Here is a 12,500-nt window from a genome sequence, read left to right as displayed (position 1 = left end):
TTATGTGCCAAGGATCCTGGAAAAGGAGATGTTGCATCCAACTTTAGACCGAGAACATGCCTTCCGTTAATGTGGAAATTAATGCCAGGTGCTTTGGCCGGTGAACTACACAGATACTTATGAAAAAGTGGGCTGCTACCCATTGAACAGAAAGGGTGCCGAAAAGAGAGCTGGGAAACGAAAGATCAGATCTCAATTGATAATCTAATTATCAGGAACTGCAAGAGAAGACACAAAAACCTAAGCATGGCAAGAGTTGACTATCGTAAAGCATTCGTGATGTCACACTCTTGCATGATAAGAACAATGGAAATGTATGGAGTAGCAGGAAATATGAGGAACCTTATATGAAATAGCATGAAATACTGGAGAACGGAATTAACAGCAAGGAATCAAGTTTAGGAGAGGTGAAAATCAAGAGAGAAATCTTCCTAGGGGACAGTATGTCCTTACTGATCTTCGTACTAGAAGTGATCCCCTAAATTGAAATACTACAGTAAACAAATTTGGAGAGTGATCTGGGAAGAGGTAAGGGGAAAACTGAAGCACTTGCTATTCATGGACGACTTGAAGCTATTCACAAAAACTGAGGCAGAACTGGACAGCCTAGTTCAGTCTGTGCTGATTTTGTCCAGTGATATTAAGATGGAGTTTGGACACTCAAAGTGTGCTACGATGGTGATGAGACGAGGATAGCTTGCCACGACAGAAGGCATATGGTTACCAAGTGGTGAAATGATGGAGGAAATTCAACTTCAATCCGGCTACAAATACATGGGAATACTTGAGGCAGATGAAATCAAACACAACGACATGAATGAAAAGAAAAAAGGGAGTACCTAACGCGAGTGAGAAAAATATGGGCTTCAAAATTGAATGCCAGAAACATAATTTCGGCAATAAAATCGCGGGCAGTTGCAGTAGTTCGGTATGGTGCTGGAATCCTGAAGTGGACAGATGAGGAGCTAAATGAGATGGACAGGAAGTCAAGAAAGCTGCAAACGATGCATGGATTCCATCATCCACGTGGAGACACTGATTGTCTATACCTGAAGAGAGCAACTGGGGGAAGGGGACTGATATGTGTAGAAGACTGTGTACGTATCGAACTCGAGATTTTAATGAGATACCTAGCCCAAAGTAAGGAAACCTTGCTAATGACAATTAGGAAAGAGGGAGTATTGAAAGCAGAGAAAAAAGGAAGAAAAAAGGGAAGAAGTACGAAAAGGACATGAAGAAGAATTACGCAAGAAGGGACTACGCAATCAATTCCATGTAGCCAAAACAGAATTTGATAGAAAAATGAAGTGGGATTGGCTGATAAAGGAACACTAAGAAAAGAGACCGAGTGCACTATACTGGCAGCGCAAGACAAAGCTTTGATCATAAACTGGAGGGTTGACCTTTGGAATGATCAGAGTCTCTGCGGTGCCGCATCTGCAATAAGATGGATGAAAGCATCGCCCATATCACAAACGAATGTCTTCGACTTGCCCCAAAACCATTACAAGTGGCGACATGACCAGGTAGCGAAAGTGCTACATTGGAAACTGTGCGAAAAGTGGGGTGTAGAGAGACGCAAGACGTGGTATGAGCACTAATTACAGAGAGTGGTGGAGTCGGACACAAGCAAAATCTCCTCGGATTTCCCAATCCAAACAGATCAGGTGCTAGGACATATCGAACCGGACCTAGGGTTGGTGGACAAGGTGCACCACATATGCTATATAGTTGATGTTACATGCTACTTTAACCCACGAATAGTCAAGAAGAAAGATAGATACCCCCTTAATTGCGAAATAGCCCGACTATAGAAAATGAAGAAGGTGAAGATAATGCCAATTATTGTTGGATTCTTGGGAATAGTATCAGAAGAGATCAAGAGGAATATAAAGGAAATTGGAATAGAGTGTCCAGACGAACTGTTACAAAAGGTTTGCCTCCTTGGCGCGGCTAGAATAATCAGGTAAGTATTAGATAGCTGAAAAGAACTAATGGCAAGGTAACGTAGGCCGCAGGCCGTAAGCCCACTACGCATGCAAGACTCCAGGAAATACGTCAAAACCTGTAATAAAGAGATAATGATAATAATAATAATAATAATAATAATAATAATAATAATAATAATAATAGTAGTAGTAGTAGTAGTAGTAGTAGTAGTAGTAGTAGTAGTAGTAGTAGTAGTAGTAGTAAACACATTTGACCTCTGCTGAGCCAAAGCGTCCGAAGATTCTTTTGTCTCTATGGCTGACCTCCCCACCATTTGCTGAATTTATTTATAGACCTGTAGAATATGATCTATTCACCAACCTGCTACCCAAATATTTCCTCTAACGACCACATATTTATGATCTCAAGTAGAAGCGAAAAGTTGAAAATAAAGAACATCTAGTAAAATCATTTAATAATGAATGAAAATAGTAATAATGATAATAAAAATAGTAGTGGTAGTGATGGTGATATTGATAAAAAATAATCATAGTAATGATATGCTGGAGCTGCTAATACTAAATACTACTAATACTACAATAATACTACAACTGCTACGATTATGATAGCACAGGAATCTGAGGCCCAACTACCACCCTTACCACTATCCCCACCCCTGCTAATGTTGCTGTTGCTGCAACCACTGCTGCTACTACAAAGAAAAACAATAATATCAGAGATATCAATGATGATAATAGGAATAATAATGAAAGGAAACACGTGGAGCCTCCTGCTCCTCATGGGCTGATTAATGATACATCTAGTGATGGTGTCACAATAAAAACACTGGTAATTGCGCAACCTCATAATCGCTACCTCATGTGAGTGACAACGAAAAAACAAAATATTGTGAATAACGGTGGTAATGAAACTGAAGCCAATGATGGTGACAGTGCTACACCCGGTAGGTTCAGGGATTCTGGTCTGGCTCCAGCCTGTCGGTATCCAGAAAGGGAAAACCACACACGGTGTAGATGGAGCAAGCAAATTATTGCTGTGGTCATGGAGTGGTACTACATGAGCAGCCCGGTAGATGAAAATGGTGCTCAAATTAGGGGTTACCGACAACGTATGTATGATCATTGGAGAGAAAAGGGATTGTTTCAACTCACGGAACAGAGACTATGTGATCAAACTAGACCAATAAGAAATAACAGAGATAATGGAAATACAGTTCTTAATAATAAGAGTAATCTCCTGGCACATGAAAAGTGCTGTGGTAGCTTACTTGTTGAGAGACATATAGATGGTCTAAAGGAAGACAATAAAACTAATGGCGACATGACAGATGAACAAATGGCAATCTACGACAGAATAAACGCAAGACTACAGGAGAACGATAGCGACATTGTTTGCAACCATAAAAAGGTTGATCGACGGAAAGTGAACCAAGAAACGAAAAATGTCCATGAAATTCTAAAATACATCAGAACAAACAACATCACAGAAACAAATAATTTGATCAAGGCTGCAAGTATTGTTGTAGCAGAAAACGTGGGAGTTGGTGTCAAGAAAAAGAAACATAATGGGAGTGACAAAAGAAAATATCCGTGGTGGAAAAGAAGAATCCAGGCAGGGTTAGACATGCACGCGAAGAAAATCACTGTGTTAGACCGAAAAGAGAAAGGGGAGCTTAAAAGCGAACAAAAATACAGGGCGCTAAAAAGGAAGTATAATATTGAAGGAACTGAAACAGTGCCTCGTTGCAAAGAAAGAAAAGATGGTAAGATACGATCAAAGAATGAAGGGTTACCACCGGAATAGGTTATTCAGAGTGGATCAGAAGGGATTCTACAAAGAAATAAATGGAGAGTGTACAGATGAAATGTTAATACCAGATAACATTGAAAGTCAAAGGTTTTGGAGTGACATCTAGAGCAAAGAAAAGGAGCACAAGAACGACGCTGAATAGTTGCAAGAACTGAAACAAACAGTAGTCTGTCCAAAACAGACAGAACTAGTCATTTCAGTTAGGGAAGTGAAGGAAATCAGAAAAAAGAAATGTCATGCACGAATAGATGCACAACTCAACACCTTGTTAAATGCCAACCAAGTAACACCAGAGTGGTTGATATTGGGTAGCACAATGCTATGCCTGAAAAACATCGAAGAAAGCAATACGGTAGACAATAACAGGCCGGTAACCTGTTTATCACTTATGTGGAAGTTGCTGTTGTTGTTGATATTATTATTATTATCATCATCATCATCATCATCATCATCATCATCATCACTATTATTATTATTATCATTATTATTATTATTATTATTATTATTATTATTATTATTATTAATATAGGGAAGCAATCATACAAATTATGATATTAATATATATAACAGACATTTCTTCTATTTTTTGTTTTAAATCAAATTTATCTTTATGCTTATACATAAATGAATTCTGAATGATGTTATATTGTGATACACACACACACACACACACACACACACACACACACACACACACACACACACACACACACACACACACACACACACACACACACACACACACACACACACACACACACTCACACACACACTCACACACACATATATATGTATGCATGTATGTATACATACAATCTTATATAGGCAGAGAATTTCTTTTGGGAAAGGAAAAGTGGCTCATAAAGTGAAAGTTACAATACGTCAGCTTCCTCAGACACCAGAATTGTTAGTTTATTCAACCGTTTCATATACTTTGGTTCAAAGAGTGGATTTGATCAAGTGAGTGCATAGCAGTTGTGGTTTAGTAATGACTTCTAACAGACATTTAAGTGCGTGGTGACGGAAAAGTATTATACTAAGATATTAGATATTTCTCCATGACAAAATGCAGTGAATAGCTTTCTTTCGTGTTTGAATGTCTCAAAAGTATTTGAACTGGTAAGAAGTTTATATTAATAGCAAATGTTCTTCGTTCACCGATATTATACTCTGTCTCAACCAACTGTCTGAGTACGAATCATACGCATATCAGACCAATACGATTGCCAATCTCCACACACAGCGCAAAGTAGGGAAGTGCGAACTTTGAATCTAGAGCATATCAACTACAAAAAATTGAGCACCGCAACTAAGTAGCTCACACAATGCAGAACCATAATAAAGTCTCAAAGATTGGAGGAAATGCAGACACATAACCTGCTTTTTACAACATGCAAACCATTAAATGCAAAAATAACTCACAGAGCAGGCTCTTGGGAAAAATAACCTATTAGCAAGAAGGCGGAAGTGATACTCTACGTTTCATAAGGCAACAACTATAACCAACGCTTGCATACGCAGGATTTGAGCGTTTTAGCTCAAACTTAGCCCATAGATAAACTAACAGAATGCTTTCTGCAGTATTCCACGTGGGCAGAAAATTGTCTGAAGTAGCACCAGAAATGAGCAACTGGATCAAACATTCACGAATAAATATCAAGCAATTTCAAAGCTACAGGCAACAAATTGAATTATATAAACTAAATCCATTACAATTAGAAGAGGAATAGTCTAAGGTGTTTCGTTATCTTTACTCATTTGTTCCGAGTAATATTTTTAACTTACATGATAAACAGGACTGAAGGTGAATATCAGATTTATAGTTAAAGACAATCAATATTCTTTTTTAAATAGACCCCAAATCATAAATTGAAGTAATAAAAAGACTAGAAACGCTGCTGCCGAGACAGCGTGGCTGTAACATAAAAGGTGAAAGAAATGTCAATTAGAAAAATCTAGCAAAGCATTCATGTAGCAAGCAATACAATTCAGACCACTGATATCAGGCTAGACGAAGAAAATGAGATCCGAGAATTAGTTTAAACATAGGAACACGAATATTTAGGAAATAATGAAACAGTATAAAATACACACGCACACAGATGAAAGAAATGCTTAAGGATGGATAATATTGACTGATCACACCAAAAATTATCACAGATTTAAATGCAAAATATAGACTAAATTTCAAATTGTTTCTGTAAGGTAGAATCTCGAGAACACCTCGATATTTGAGACCTCCTGAAACAGCAGTGGCAGCCCGACTGCAGATTCTCGTATATCACAAGGTACATACACTTGGTAGTTCTTGACAACTGGTGTGAAGGTGCACGTTTTGGAAATCCTAATCTCGCGGATGAGTACAAAACCTATATGTCATATATGTCATCATCATAGTTGAACAACTGACCTTACTCTCACGTCAATCACAGGAAACGTCATTGTACCCTTCCTAATTCTGGATACGGCTATCAGGGATACAAATGATGATCAGAAAGATCACTGACCTTGGTCTTGAAGCGGGATGGTACTTTCAACAGTGGAAGTGGGCTTCAAAATATGTTCTTGGGAAACAGTTCTAAGTCGATGATATCACTGATTCTCAGTGCCATGTTAGTTTTTTTTTTTATGACCGTAAAGTTAATGAGATATGTCAATGTGTTTGTCATTAGATTTTGTTTTACTCAAATTGCTCATACATTTGTTTTTGTTGTCGTTCGTCTTCTAATGATGGTGATGTATTTTCAAGTTTTTACGTATGCTGTTGCAAACGTTGTTTTGTCTTTGGTGCTGGTAATGATAATACTCTAGATGGAAATGGGGATGATGACGATGACATTTTAGTTTATGGAGTATTTGGCTAGTTAATGTACATCTTGTCATGTCCCTGAACATTTTGGCATTCAGCTTGAAACGGCCTTGTTTTATTTCAACGTTTGCATTCGCCTCGGCTATGGCATATACTGATGGGCTCTGCTCGAACATTGTCACTTTTGTGGAATGTGATTGTTTAAAAGCAATTGACTCTATTATCCAGCACGTATACTGTAGTGGTCATACAGAGCAATAATTTTATTATTTATGATTCACTATTTCTAAATGTAAACGTTTTCTTATTTAAATCTACATGCAAGTAAATATTTACTAATTTAAGTTTAGCATGCATGTAGAAAACTTAGAATAAAATGCTAACCAGAATTAAAATGATAATAATAATAATGATAAGCAACATTGGCACGATTTAAATCCAGCGGATTTTCACAAACTGATTGATGAAAAACACTCTCAAATCTTATAACATATGAGACAAGAAAACAAGAAAAACTCAATAGACACAAAAACAAATAACGAAAACACGCGTAATGCTAAGGGAAATTTTAAACAGAAGGAAATTTTAAAGGAAATTTTAAATAAAATAGGAAACATACAGAATATCCAACTATACGAAGAAATCGAATTTATGTGAAAGAATTTAAAAGTTGAAAATTCTAGAATTTGAAATTCTCAATGCGTAAAGATCTGAAGGCCAGAGTAGTTTAAGAGTGAAAATCTGTGCAAAATGTACATATGGACCAAAGATTTAAAGTTAAAATAACGCTGATAGTTAACATATTAAACAGAATACTAACATCAATATCATCAAGTTAAACAACCGACACGTACATACGCATGCGCGTGTATGTGTGCGTGCGCGTGCGCGCGTATACAGCAATCTTATTATTACAAAGCAATGTTGATAATCCCTTCACAAACGGAATTACGCTGAAAACAATGCTGATGAGAAGATTATTGCTTCGAAATGGATACGTTTAAAAGCAAGAGAGCAAAACAAAAAAAAAAACAAAAAAAAAAAAAAAAAAAAAAAAAAAAAAACAGAAAGAAGTTTCTCTGGATCAAAGACTGTATGAAGGAAGCGACTCATTAATTCGCAAATAAACTATCGCAATGTAATATGAAAACAATTCTTTGAACAGAACAAACAGTTCGACTCCAACACAATAATTTTATCAAGAAATAAGGGAAAATAAAGTGTAAACAATGGTTGCGTAAATAGCCAGAACATAAAAAAAAAAAAGATTTGTATCAAAAAATTGATGTGAATGTCCAAAACAGAAGGTGCGACGCCTGAAAAATCGAGTAATGCTGCTCTAAAAAGCAGAATACACATTACAGATAATAAAGGCTACAAGGCAACACCAAGTAATATGTTTCCCTATTTCCAGTTTAAATATTTTACAAGAAACTGATGAATTTTGCTTATTAGTTACTAAGTCAATCAAATGATTCCACCAGGGAAGATTATCTTAAATCTCAGTAATTAATACGAAAATCTATTGGCTCACAACCTGTAAAGTGTTACCTTCAACAATATCAACGATAATAATTACTTAGCAAAGATGAAATGAATCAAAAAAAAAAAAAAAAAAAAAAAAAAAAAAACAATGTACACTGCAAATATTTCTATAGTTGTTAATTTCAATTTCCGATTAACATTTTCATATCTATAACCGAAAATTGAAGGCGACAAAAATGTCTCAACACGGATAGCTTCATTACCAGAGCAGTTCACTCACGTGGATTCTAGAAATATTATCTCGCGATAAGATAGTAGAGACATAAAAAACGTCATGCATAAATAGCAAATTATTCTGCAAATATAAAAAAAGGAGATTTATAAAGCTAAACCCAGAAGCGAAAAGTTCAAAGGGTACACCCTCTCCCATTTACTGTCTGTCTGGCGCTGAAAGAGTTAACACACATTCAAAACCAGATCGGATTTTGATTTGGATAGAAAAGCTCTGGGGTGGAGATAGCCATCTTTTCTTCACACGATATTATGTTGACAGCTAAGAAGAATAAACATATGGTGTTGTTACATGGTGTATACTAATTTCGCCGAAGAGATATATGATACTTTTTAGGAAAAGATGCCGCAACAATGTTTGTATTCGAAGAGCTAAGTTTGAGTATGCACATAGTCTAGTTCAATTACGAGATATTTCCTAAAGCTCTGTGCATGTAAGTTGTAATGGCTGTTAAAAGAATATTAATTGGATCCTGTACAAAACCGGGTGTCTGTTGTTGTAATGTCAATTATCCAGTAGATAACAATGTGTACTGAGCAGTTCGTACGGGTCTGAAAGTCTATGCTAAATAACTGCTCCTGATACTACTTAGGTTATTTTCCTGTTTAGCTTAATTCTAAATCTGTTGGTTGATTTTTTTTAATATCATTATATATACAGGCAGATTGTAAAGAGTTTGAGCTCAGGTGTTTCAGGTTATTTTTGGTATTTTTATTAAGTGGATTACTACAGAATTATATTTATACTCAGCGGTATTTTTTCTGTCTCTACGTTATAAGTTCAAATTCCGCTGAGGTCGACTTATATAAATAAGTCCAATAGAATCAGTAACTTATGCAGAGATCGATGAGCCAGTCAACATATGAATACATGATATCGAGGCCTTATTTTGGTTTCACGTCTAGACTTCTAAACCAAACGAGTAATTCGTCAATGAAAGTTGAATTTTAATCAGCATTTGCTTGCTAATTCGTCGTAAGTACGTTTGAAAGAGAAATATAAGAATTATAGAGAATTTCTTTGGAGCTCTTTTTGTTGTAACAAATACCATGCATTATATAAGATTTAATTCTTTTTACTGCTTTTACAGCTTACATACACAGATTTAGGATTATGACATAATGCAATTCAACTAGACTAGATATTTACATATTTAAACTTATGGCATCAGCCCCTGTTTACATTAAAAGTATACAGAATTAACTATAATGAAGTGCTAAACATTCTTTTACCTAACTATAGATTATTTAAACAGGAATGTTTTTCCCTTGCAAACATATTTATACAATATTCTTTTTTACTCTAGGCACAAGGTCCGAATTCTTAGGACAGGGGGCCAATCGATTAGATCGACCCCTGTACGCCACTGGTACTTAATATATCGGCCCCGAAAGGATGAAAGGCAAAGTCAACCTCAGCGAAATTTGAACTCATAACGTAGAGACAGAGAAAATTCTGCTAAGCACTTCACCCGCTGTACTAACGTTCCTGCCAGCTCGCCGCCTTCATATTTATAGAATATTTTAGATTTTATGAAAATAATTCTATCCGGACAAAATAACCGTCGCGGACATGTATTCGGTTGATTTCAAGTTTCTCACTTATAACCATAGTTATAAGTATAACTCTACAACAAGACAGATCGTAAAGACAGACAAAATACCCCTAAGCATTTCTCCCGGCCTGCTAACTTTTCTTTTCTACTCTAGGCACAACGCCCGAAATTTTGTGGAAGAGGGCCAGTCGATTAGATCGACCCCAGTACGCAACTGGTACTTAATTTATCGACCCCGAAAGGATGAAAGGCAAAGTCGACCTCGTCGGAATTTGAACTCAGAACGTCACGGCAGACGAAATACCGCTAAGCATTTCGCCCGTCGTGCTAACGTTCCTGCCAGCCCGCCGCCTTCTACAATAAGAATATCGCAACTTTTCAAATAATGGTAGTTTAAATTTACTTCGTCCTATTTCAATAAACAGCGATTCTTATAGCAGTAAATTTCTTTATTATTCTTTATACTTAAGGTTTCTTTTTGAGCGAACCAAGCTTCTTATCACTCTAAACTTATATAGTTCTCCTTCCTTTGCTTTTCGTAAGTATCTTTACTACAATATTCCGCTTCTTTCTTTCTCTCCTTATTTAATTGATACGATAATAATTTTTTCTTACTTATTACAAAATGATTGTTTTCTTAAGTTAATATAAAATTCTAACTTAGCAGTATCGACTAATTATATTGATATATAATAATGGATTTAAACATTGTTCTCTTCGAAAAATCTGGCGTTTCAATGTTATGCAATCGTTCATAAAACGATTATAGCTAAACATACTATTATGTGCAGTGAAACACATGTAAATAACATATAATCCAATTTATGACGTTATGCTAGATGCAAAAATGCACTAATTCTCTTGTTTCATTCTACTTTCCTAATTTGCAAGACTAACCCAGATGTTAACAACAGAACTGAACTTCCCAAAGGTTATGGTTATTATAGTATTGCAAAACAGCCTTTCATACACACATTCTACACAACAAAGAAGTCACGTTTCCTGCAAACAGGGTCTTAAACATGAAATATTGAACTACAAGGTAAAAATAAAAACCATTGACTTGTATTATATCTTGTAACTTGCGTTGTTTTGGTTTCATAAAGAAAATAATTAAAAGCATATATATACATAAGCATACGCGAACGTGTGTATAAGCGCGCGTGTGTGTGTGTGTGTTTGTGTGTGTGTGTGTGTGTGTGTGTGTGTGCGTGTGTGTGTGTGTGTGTGTGTGTGTATATGAAATCAAATAGTATTCCCAACAAATATAACAGTTCAGATGAAGCAGATCTCCTCATTATGGTAACCTGTAATTGAAATAATTTACATGTAGAAAATGTGATGACTGATTTAAATAAACTACTTCGACAAATAAAATTCATGTTTTGCAAGAAATTTTGTTTGTGTAGTTTTTAATTAGCAACATCTTAACTTTGATGGAGATATATAATACATAAATTATAAAAAACATACTCAACTGAAGAGCATGCATCTCTCTGTTATTAAACGTTGAAATATTTTGTATGTGATGTGATGTGATTCGAAGGAAACTTTTGCATGTTTTTCCTTGCGAAGTTTGTATATTATCACCACTTACATATTAATGCTCTCAAAAAGCATAGTTATGACAAAGACCTCCTATGAGAAATAATACGATAATGGATAATTATAAATCTTTTGACTTCTAATGAAACAAATTTGAGAAATTAGCAAAACTTGAGGATTAACTTAGATATAAAATATAGGTTCTTAAACTGCCGCGGATTATTTTTAATAAGAAAATTCTATACAAATTTTCACACGTACACACACATGCACGCACGTATTCTCACACCTATAATTAACTATTTCTATTGGAACCGTTTTACATAGTTTTCTTAAGAGTAGAACTGCCTTATATAGTTGTCGTACGTAGTACGCGTACAATCTTGTTGAAATTCTATAAGAACTCTGAGAAATGCCGGGATATTATTTCATTTGAATACTGCTTTTTGCGGAAATCACATGAGCATTGATATCAAACATTGCAACGGTAATACTTCCATTGAAATTCTGGAATCCTATTTCTTGTAAAGACTGCATAGAAACAATTATCTACTAATACTGCTCTTAGGCTGTGTTGTTCCTGAAAATGAACAGTGATTAAATCTGTAAGAAAATTTTGAAACATGAAAGAGAGATGGTTCTTTCAATTAATTAGAGCCTTAATACAAAAGAAAAATATAGAAATATGCTCATGACATAATACTTTTTAAGCATTAAAACTTCGTATTGCGTACATAACTAAAGAACTGCGTCAAAATGCCCCTTCCTCTAATGCCGTTGCGCCCATTTTTTGCCGCTAATGATATACATGTGTGTGTGTGTGTGTGTGGGTGTGTGTGTGTGTGTGTGTGTGTGTGTGTGTGTGTGTGTATGCATTGAGACTCATATATACAAAAAGCACACATATATACGCATATATGGGGCAGAGCTTTTACTTATCTCACTTTAAATACACGAGAGAGTTCAAGCTTTATGCCTGTCCTATTTCAAAATTTTCATATTTTTGTATTAGTTGCCTTCAGCTAGTTTAGAACAATAATTTTCATATATATATA

The sequence above is a fragment of the Octopus bimaculoides genome, chromosome 2 (genome assembly GCF_001194135.2).
Source record: "Octopus bimaculoides isolate UCB-OBI-ISO-001 chromosome 2, ASM119413v2, whole genome shotgun sequence".
Lineage (NCBI taxonomy): Eukaryota > Metazoa > Mollusca > Cephalopoda > Octopoda > Octopodidae > Octopus > Octopus bimaculoides.
Note: the sequence above shows the minus strand (reverse complement) of the source record.